A 9,500-nucleotide genomic window follows, 5' to 3' on the forward strand; every position below is an offset into this window, starting at 1 on the left:
GTGCTACAGTTGTGGAGAGTCTGGTTCTAGGCCACCAGACAATTGCTCCATAACAGAACATAGGTCTAATCACGGCAGTGTACAGCCACAGGACAGCCTTCGGGGATGGTCCCCAAAGTTTGCCAATAGCGCGGCGACTTTGCCAGAAAGCCCTATTTGCTTTTTCGGCTTTAAGCTGGATATGTTTGCTCCAATTCAGTTTTTTGTCGAGTGTGATTCCTAGATATTTCACTGACTCTGAAAATTTGAGGTGTTTTTGGAATAGCAGGGGAGCTCGAATACCCTCTACCTTTCTTTTTCTTGTGAAGAGAACTAGCTCCGTTTTTGTCGGGTTGATGGACAAGGAGTGTTCCCTACACCATTCTTCGGTTACTGTAAGAGCTGATTGCATCAGTCTGCATAAAGTAGCCTCAAATTTGCCGGTTATAAGTATGGATATATCATCCGCATACCCCAGCGTATAGTAGCCACTGTCATTAAGGCGACAGAGAAGCCTGTTTACAGTCAAGTTCCACAGAAGTGGTGATAACACCCCACCTTGGGGGCATCCTCTCACTACTGTGCACCTTAGTGTTTCGTCGCCAACGCTGATATGCACTGCTCTGAGATTCAGCAGCTGCGCAATCCAGCCTCGTACGACGTTCGGTACGCCGTGGTGACGTAGAGCCATTTCTATTGAATCGAAGGTTGTTTTGTCGAAAGCCCCTTCTATATCTATGAATACTCCCAGTGCGGACTCTTTATAGTGCAGCGATCTCTCAATCTGCCCTACAACGCAGTGCAGGGCTGATTCCGTAGATCTTCCTGGGCAGTATGCGTGTTGGTTAGGATGCAGCGGAAACCGTGTTAGCGCCGTATCCCTTATGTATCTATCGCACAGTCTTTCAAGTGTCTTAAGAAGAAAAGACATCAAGCTGATTGGACGATATGCTTTAGGTGTGGAGTAATCACCTTTTCCAGGTTTGGGGATAAAAACAATTTTTATCTCCCTCCATTGTTTAGGTATGTATCTGAAAGCGATACAGCCTGTATATATTCCCACTAGGTAGGTAGCAATATCATCCAGTCCCCATTGCAGGAGAGCCAGTATTATGCCGTCCAAACCGGGTGACTTGTATGCTGAGAACGATTTCATCGCCCAGGTCACCCTCGCCACGTCCACCACCTGACAGGCAACCGCCCAGTCATTCTCCGTGGGAGTGAAAGGGATTGTCTCAGGCCAGTTGGGGTAAGGCGTGGTGGTAGCTCCAGGAAAGTGAGCGTCTCTTAGTACCTCAGCTGTCTCTGTGAGGTTGTCCGTATAGGAACCATAGGAACCATCCTCTCTTCTGTCAGCGCGTGCCATGTGAAGTCAAGTTATCGTAAGTTTAAGAAAAATGTATCCTAAAGTTGCTATGGCCTCACATAGCTTCTTTAAAAAATCTTACCGAGTGCTTTTCATCATAAAAACTATAGAGTTGCTGTTCATAGTCACACAAGTTGAGCGTTTTGGGAATGTGAACCGCGCACACCTCATAGATTGATGTGTTTTTTTAAAAATCGAACCGAGGGAAATTACATTGCATGCAAACTCCTATGTTCGCATTAAAAAAAAAACTCACTGTATATTAAGTACCCCTAAGGTGCTACCCCACCATTTTCAACATGATTAATGCCACACCCCAATCGGAAGACTAATGGGACTCGTGAGGCTAGAATAAACAATAGAAACTTGGGGAGTTTGTGTTTCTTTCACCGTAAAAACGTGTGATACTTATAGATATAGCTTTCTATCTTGTCAGATTAATTAAATTGATCAATGTGTGAAAGATTATTATCACAAATATTGTTAATTTCACCGAAGTATGTATGTATCAAACGAGCGTTCAGTGTAATTCAAACTGGCGTTTTCAGCAACAAAACTTGAGTGTTGAGGACTGAGATCTCAATCCATCGGACGGACGAAATAAAGGATTGGGTTTTTATGTAAACAGCGCATAAGGGCAAAACCCGCGATTGCTTATCGCTTTAAGTTAGGATGGAAAAACAAATTTCTGTTTTCGTTTAGACTTGTTAGTTAAAATATCAACCTCGATGTTTAACATTTAGCATTGTATCTGAAATTTTATTATGTTTTATTCATTCAAGGAATTGAGGGTATAAAATAGGCCGACATCTAAATTCCTTGATTTATTTTAATAGAATGCAAATAGAAACTAGAGTATAGACATTTTATGCAAATCGCCTATCCCTCAGGAAGTAAAAATACCAATCAAATTAGCTCCTAATAAAACGTCCAGGATCTTTGTAGCAAGTGCGTACCGTCACAGTTTATTTAGCGTTCCCTTTAGACTAATTTATTCTTTAAGAATTTCGTGCGCTTATAAATTTCGCTAATTTATTTCTATTCAAGGTAATTAAGTTGTGCAAATTTTGTGTCTTGCTTATCTACTCTCGCAAGAACAGACCTTAAGAAAATTTGCATTTTATCAAATTTGTTTGTGTATTAATATAAAGGAAAAAAATTAAAAGTCTCGAGAGGTCCTGCTCCCAGGATAATACTGTTGTGGGGCATGCGCAATAAAATATGTCCCGTGGGATAAATCGAGACGCGAGTGATGAGCAGGCTACCGCCACACACGATTACTAACGCCGAATTCCCAAAAGAGGGAACAATAATGAGAGGCCGCATCAACACATTTTTTTCCGTTTGCTCACTTTATCTCATTTGTTTAACTGTAGCGTGTATAAGCAGAGAGGGATGAAGCGGACTGCAGTCGTGTTTGATTAAAGAAAATTGACAGACAGTACCCGGTCGGTATGTTACATTTCACTGTAGTTGGCTTTGACGTGAGAAGGAATGTAATAAAAACAGGGTTAGGGGAATTTTGTTGAGGGTGGAAGTAGTTGATTGTTCTTCTGCGTTAGCCAGAGGGGCGACTTTTGCGAGGCAAATAATAAAAGCAAGATTCACAGCAGAACACCAATTTGTCAAGGTAAAGTCGTTTGTTGCTTCATAAAGTGAATTCCCCGCTCCAATTTCTTTTCATTTAGTTTTCCCAATATTAATGGTTGGTGCAATAGATTAGAATTAATGCAGGACTTTTGTCAACATACATATCGACACAAGAATTTTGCACTTGCTTGTGCTCTTCAAAATTTTAAGTAAATACTTGTAATACTTTAGCTTACATGTAACGCATATTGCGTGAACTCACTGGGATTTATCACATTAAAAATTTTTCCCACGCTAATATTTTGTATTCCAATAAACTGTCATAATAACGTGTTATAGATATAAATTGTCAAAGATTTAATTACATCTAAGGAATATAATAAATTATCGTAATTAATTAATGACAAATCCTCCGGTATACCTTCATAAAATATTTTGATTTATTTGAAATATATAAAGTAAAATATTTCGGGGTTGCCGAGTAACTTCGAATGAATTTTAAGTTATACAGCCGTATTTTACGAAGATATAAATCACACAATGGGTAGATAATTATGATTAAATTTTAAGAATCTTGATCATTACATGTTTATGTGCGAAATACAGCTTTACTTTAGGCTAACATTCATTCCGCCGCTTATATTGTTTGGTTTACCTTATACGATATAACCACTAACCTCGATATTAGGATACAATCCGATATTATATGCTTACCAAGAAAATATTCGATTATCACTCCAGCAGTAAAGAAAGAGGGATTAATCTGAATAAGACCATGGTTTTTATAATATATATCAGCACACTTGCCGTTCTTACCTATCAAGCATCAGGATCTAATTGGTTATAAGATTAATGGTCTACGGAATTGATCTACAAATTAAACAATATTTGAAATGCCTCTAACTTATTCTACACCAACCCATATAGCTTTGACAGGTTGATATTAAAAATTGATCTGTTTAGATTAATCTTTATTGTGTTCCACATTTGCGTCGTATGATTGAAGAGTAAGTTTCGACACCATAGATTTATTAATAGTTCAATGTTTTACATAAGTACCTATGTCCGGTTGAATCAATGTGCTTTACGAAGACGCATTTTCATAATTCAATTATTGGGCCATATAAATAAAAGAGAGCGCATGTTTATACTTGCAAAATTCAAAGTAGGTAAATATTGTAAGGGGTATAAAAAAATTGTAAGTAAATACTTTTGCTTAAAAGTATAGAGCGAATGATGTTAAAGGATTGGCTTCACATATGAATAAAGCCAACCATTTTGGTTTCAAGTGTGAGTATTTACTTGTCGAAAAGTGATACTATATCAAAGTTGTCACTATTAGACGTTCCTCGCGTTTTTTTACACTGTCGTTTGGTTTTTGTTTACCTTTTTATATTATTTAACGTAGAAATTTCTGAGAATGTTGTATTAGTCTTTATCTGTTATCAATTGTAAATGCTTAATTTAATTGACAGGTGGATGTGATTTGTCGCCTTTGTGTATAGTTAAAAGAGATGAATTTTTATTGTTCTTAGTATTTTAGTTAATTAATGTCTGATAAGAATTTGTTTAGTCAAATTATTCGATCTTTATTATTTTAGTCTTTTAAGGTAAGTTGAGGGGATATTTTCTGTTGTCAACTGTGTATGACTGGTTGTTATAATTTTGATTTTCGAAAAAAGGGTTTCGCTTTAAATAAGACTACAGGGCGATCAAAAAAGAGTTGCTGCGTGTCGCCTTTGGAAGTTCAAGTTAAATTCGATTCCCCTGTAAACAAAAATTCCAAAGGTGACTCGACAGCAAGTCATTTTTAATCGCATTATATATAGGTACGGTAAACAACCAACCGCACCATCTGAACCGCTCCATTTCTGAGGTAATTCCACATTTACATTCCTCAAGGCGGTGGATTGTCTGAGAAAGATTCCCCTCCAAGCGTCCCCCTCCCCCCGCGCCGTACTCCGATTTCCACCGTGCTGGTATAAGGAGTGAGAGAACCCGTGGTCTTTCTACTCATTTCATTTGTCTCCGAGCGTTTCACTATTTTCGTGAGTGTGACCGCTGGCGTTCGTAGCATTCGACTTACCCCACCTGGTCCACTACCGGGCCTATAGAGGTTTCATTCAGCGATACATAATTAAAATTTTTATATACGGATAAAAACCAATTCCCATTTACAAAAAAGGATATCAATAAACCCATAAAGAGCGTCTAAAAAGCGGCAGAACACCTCGGTGTGATCTCACGAAGTCATTGGATTCGACCCATTTTCAATTGACTTGTTACATGTGGTATATATGTTAACTGTGCAAAGTTTCAACCGAATAGGTTCAAGAGTTTGGCAGGGACAGAGAAGCGTGACCCCACGGGGTCATTGGATTTGACCCATTTTCAATAGGCTTATTACATGTGGCATATAAGTCTACTGTGCAAAGTTTGAACTAAATAGATACAATTAAGCGTTTGGCAGAGACAGAGAGGCGTGGCCCCAAGGAGTCATTGGATTTAACCCATTTTCAATAGGCTTATTACTTGTGTCAACTGTGTAAAGTTTGAACCAAGCGTTTGACAGTTATTTTTTATTTATTTTATTTGCCTTTATTTTTGAGTGTGCGGAGTTTGAGTCCTCTACCAACCCAACCCACTATACGTTTACAAATATCCATGCCCGAACCCGGATTCGAACCAGCGACCAGCACCACAGTTCAGCTTTAACTGAACTGCGCCACACGGTTGTCGTGTTCACGGACAGACGGACACAACCGACTCCCCTATAAAGCTTGCATCGCTTTGCCCTGCCGCTTAATAAACAAATCTGGGTTCAGGCATGGATATTTGTAAATGTATGGGGTTGGGTTGGTAGAGCAGCCAAGGCTGAAACCCCGCCCACTCAAACATAAAGGCTAAATAAATCTTGGGATTGTGAATGAACAAGGAATATGTTACGAGGGGAAACGTTACATGACAGTACATTTTCCCTCACAATCTTTACATTTCATTTTCATTTATGAGCGTGACGAAGCATCGTCTGTGCGCGACCAGTACCATCGTTAGAAATCCAACTTTCCTTGCTGCTTGAATAAATTATCGACTAGTTACTACCAAAAACCATTTGTAATTTATTTATTTATTTTATTTATTTATTACCCTCTCTTGTTCTGGGCCCTCAACAGGCAATGTTCCTCCGAGGTTGATGGTAGCCAGGTAACAAACCCATATAGTGCAGAAACGCAAGTTCTAGTTGCTAAAATGTCTATGATGGAGGCGCATGGAAGTGCTGAAACGCAGCTAAATGAAATCGAGCCGGGAATCATCACAGAAGTGCTTCATATCATTAATACAAAATGATCAACGTTTACTCTAATTAGGCAAACCTTAAGAGTATTAATCAATTTTATCCTTCGACAATTTTTCAGCTACAAGTAAATAAGTATTTTGCGCAACGTATAGTAAATGTTTTGCTTGCAAACTAAACAACCAATCGTTTAATTCCGTTTCTGTCTCTATAATGAGCATTCGTCTGTTCCGTAGTTAAATTTTTACTTGACAGGCAGGGATTTCGAGTTGCTTTATTGCATTTTACGAAAATAATTTCAAAGAAGGATTCCCGAGCTCTAAAAAAAACTCGCTTCAAAAAGAAGTTTTGTGCTTAGCAGCACGGTGCGGCGAAGCCTATAATCAAGGGTCTCGAAGAGCCGATAATTGCGAATTGAAAATTTCTGCAGGTCTCGACCGTTGCGCCCTCGAACCCTGTGGGAATCAGCGGAACTATATTTATGCTGAATATGTTTCCAGAAGAGGCGCGAACTGAATACGGATAATGGAATTACGGAAATCTCGCTCTCAAAATGACAAAGAAGAATAGTCCTTAAAAGTGCTCAAACTTGTTTATTTTATATCGCCGCTATTTTAAAGCTTTATTTTTAGGGTTTCTAGTAGGAATACGACGTCAATATCGGAAGTAAAAGCACCTACAATATTAGGGTTGGATGTATACGGAGATGTGTTGAGTGTTGTTTATGGCGATCTAAGTATACGAAAAGTGCTTCCCTTGTTTTAAAAAAATATTCCGTCGATGTACGACAGCGTTCCGCGAATCTCATTATTAGACCCCCCTTTTAAATAATAAAGAGCTTATGTGAACTAAACATGTGCCAGTTTATTACTTTACCTGTTCCCTATAAGAAATGTAGATAATCTATCCAGTTGCTGAGGGTAAATTTTTCGTTTTCAGTATTTACTTTAGTTATTCTTCTAACCTATACTTCATTTCTATTATTATTTATCATTTTCAATGCATCCTAATGTTACGATTAAAAAAGTTTATCACCTAAATAATGGCCCCGTATTACACTTTAAACAAGGTTGTAATGTTATGTGTAATTCAAAAATGCACTCTACATAATTTTATTGTTTTTTTTATGTAGAAGTTCGTTTTGAAAATAGTCCAGCTCCTCAATCGCTTTTCGTTCGCGACGATTATTCTTCCATCCCACTCATGTCTCCTTTTTCGCCGATTTCTCTATTTACACTTGCCTCCCTCTATTTTAGTTCCAATTCCTTTCCTCCTTTTCTTTTCTTACTCGTACCCACTTTACGTTGTCTGTTTACTTTCCTGATACCTTCCTCTTGCTTTTTTCAAACGCCTTTCCACGCTCTTCGATTCTTCTTCCCGCTTTTTCTCTTCTTTCACATCTGTCTATTACGCCCTATTCAGGAGTACTTATACAATAACCATCCCCCACCTTTACTTAATAACTGAATTAACCCGTTTTGCGTCGCGGCAAAGTGTCTCATCACTTTCTCATAGAAAGTGCCTTACGAAAGTGCTCCTGATGGTTTATCCAAATTGTCAATAGTAAAGTTGTAAAAATTTTTATTGGAATGAAGGATCTTTAATGCAGTTTAAGTGGCAGTTTCTAACTGGTTCGAGTTGCCATATTGCTATATTTGTTAGATTGATCCGCTACTTTTAACATTATAAGTTACTGAATAACGAACTGAAACCGATATAAGCGTTTCCATATCCCAAGAACCGTAATAATGTTCCATTGTAAATAAGAATTAATAACCATACAACACGTAGTTAGGAGGGTGGACAACAAACAAAAGAATTATTTTGAGATGACATCTGCGATTACTGTAACAGATGTTTATGCCACCTTAAGCTGTTAAGTAATTTTTTGTAATGCCCATCACTCATACATAAACTAAAAACGAGCGGACATATCACCATGTAGGCGTCAAAGTGATGTATCATCACAGCAGTAAACTAAAAGAGTTCATTATCTAGCTATGATCTGGCAAACAAAATTAACATAGAGAAATAGAATTTTATCGATATAGAAGCAATATAGAAAAGAAGAGCGAAGATAATTTTAACTACAAGATTGTAGACAGCTAATACTAAAATAAATAACAGAAGCTTCATAACCGTAATTAAAATTCCAGCAGTTAAGAGACAACGGAAACTTTTTAAAATATAAATATTAATCTTATTCTCTACCATACGTTCTCGCACTGAACGAATATCTGTATGTAGTTCAAAGAACGTATATATTCTGAAAATGCCTAAAGCTAAACCTGTAGTTTAGAGTGTGGACTTGTAGAATCCGTCCTGAACACCGGTCAATTGTATGCTATAAAGTCTGATTTGCATTATCGTAATTGATCAATTAAACCCCGACAAGAAGTAGGGTTTTGCTCGTCGATATCTGATCAAAGACTGCGAGATAAGCTTCATTTATCCGTAAGTTGAGCAATCTAAAGATTAAGGAATGAACTCGTTTTATTTGTTCGCTCCTTATTTAGTGCTTAAAGTATTTATTTTATTCGTCGGTGTCGCGTTTGAAGGAAAACCTCGCCATAATCAAGTTATCAAAGATTCTAAAATTCAATTTAAGTAAGTTTACAATTTTCTTTAGCTTCCGTGCATTTTTCTCAATTTATATTTGATATTCTTTCAAACTTCCAATTACATAACATCAGTCGGTGGCAAATTAATTACATATTATGGATGTGGGCTATTGTGTTAATTTCTTTTTAACAATGTATTGTGTTGGCCTTCACAGCTTGCTTATTGCCATCGTATCATTATGTTAAGGCTCCTCTGTGGTCAATCCGCCATATTGGAAAAATAGCTAAACTTTCTTATGAAATGCTGCTTTTGTAGTTGAAGTATAACAAATTCTCGATAGTGGATATTCTTTGCAATGATGAAAAGAACGGCGGTACTTAAAAAAAGTTGAAATATCGGTCTTAGTTTTTTAGGAAGATCGTTGAATAGAAAAATTGTTTTTCGTAAATAACAGCCGGTGTAATGGGAGTAGAAAAACCTACAGCACTAATTTGGAAATCCGACAGTATTTTTTACGGCGGTACTTAAAGATATTATTTCCATCTAAGTATTATGATAAGGCATATATTTTAAAAAATAAGTTCCGCGATTTTCAGAAAAGAGCGCAGCGTTAACATAAAGGTAGGCAACTCAAATTGCACTTAAAACCCCTAAGGCGATATCTCATTACTTGCAAGGGAAGACAAAAGAAACTACCTGGCATTATCC

This window comes from Photinus pyralis, unplaced genomic scaffold (genome assembly GCF_008802855.1).
Source record: "Photinus pyralis isolate 1611_PpyrPB1 unplaced genomic scaffold, Ppyr1.3 Ppyr1.4_unclustered_Scaffold3117, whole genome shotgun sequence".
NCBI lineage: Eukaryota > Metazoa > Arthropoda > Insecta > Coleoptera > Lampyridae > Photinus > Photinus pyralis.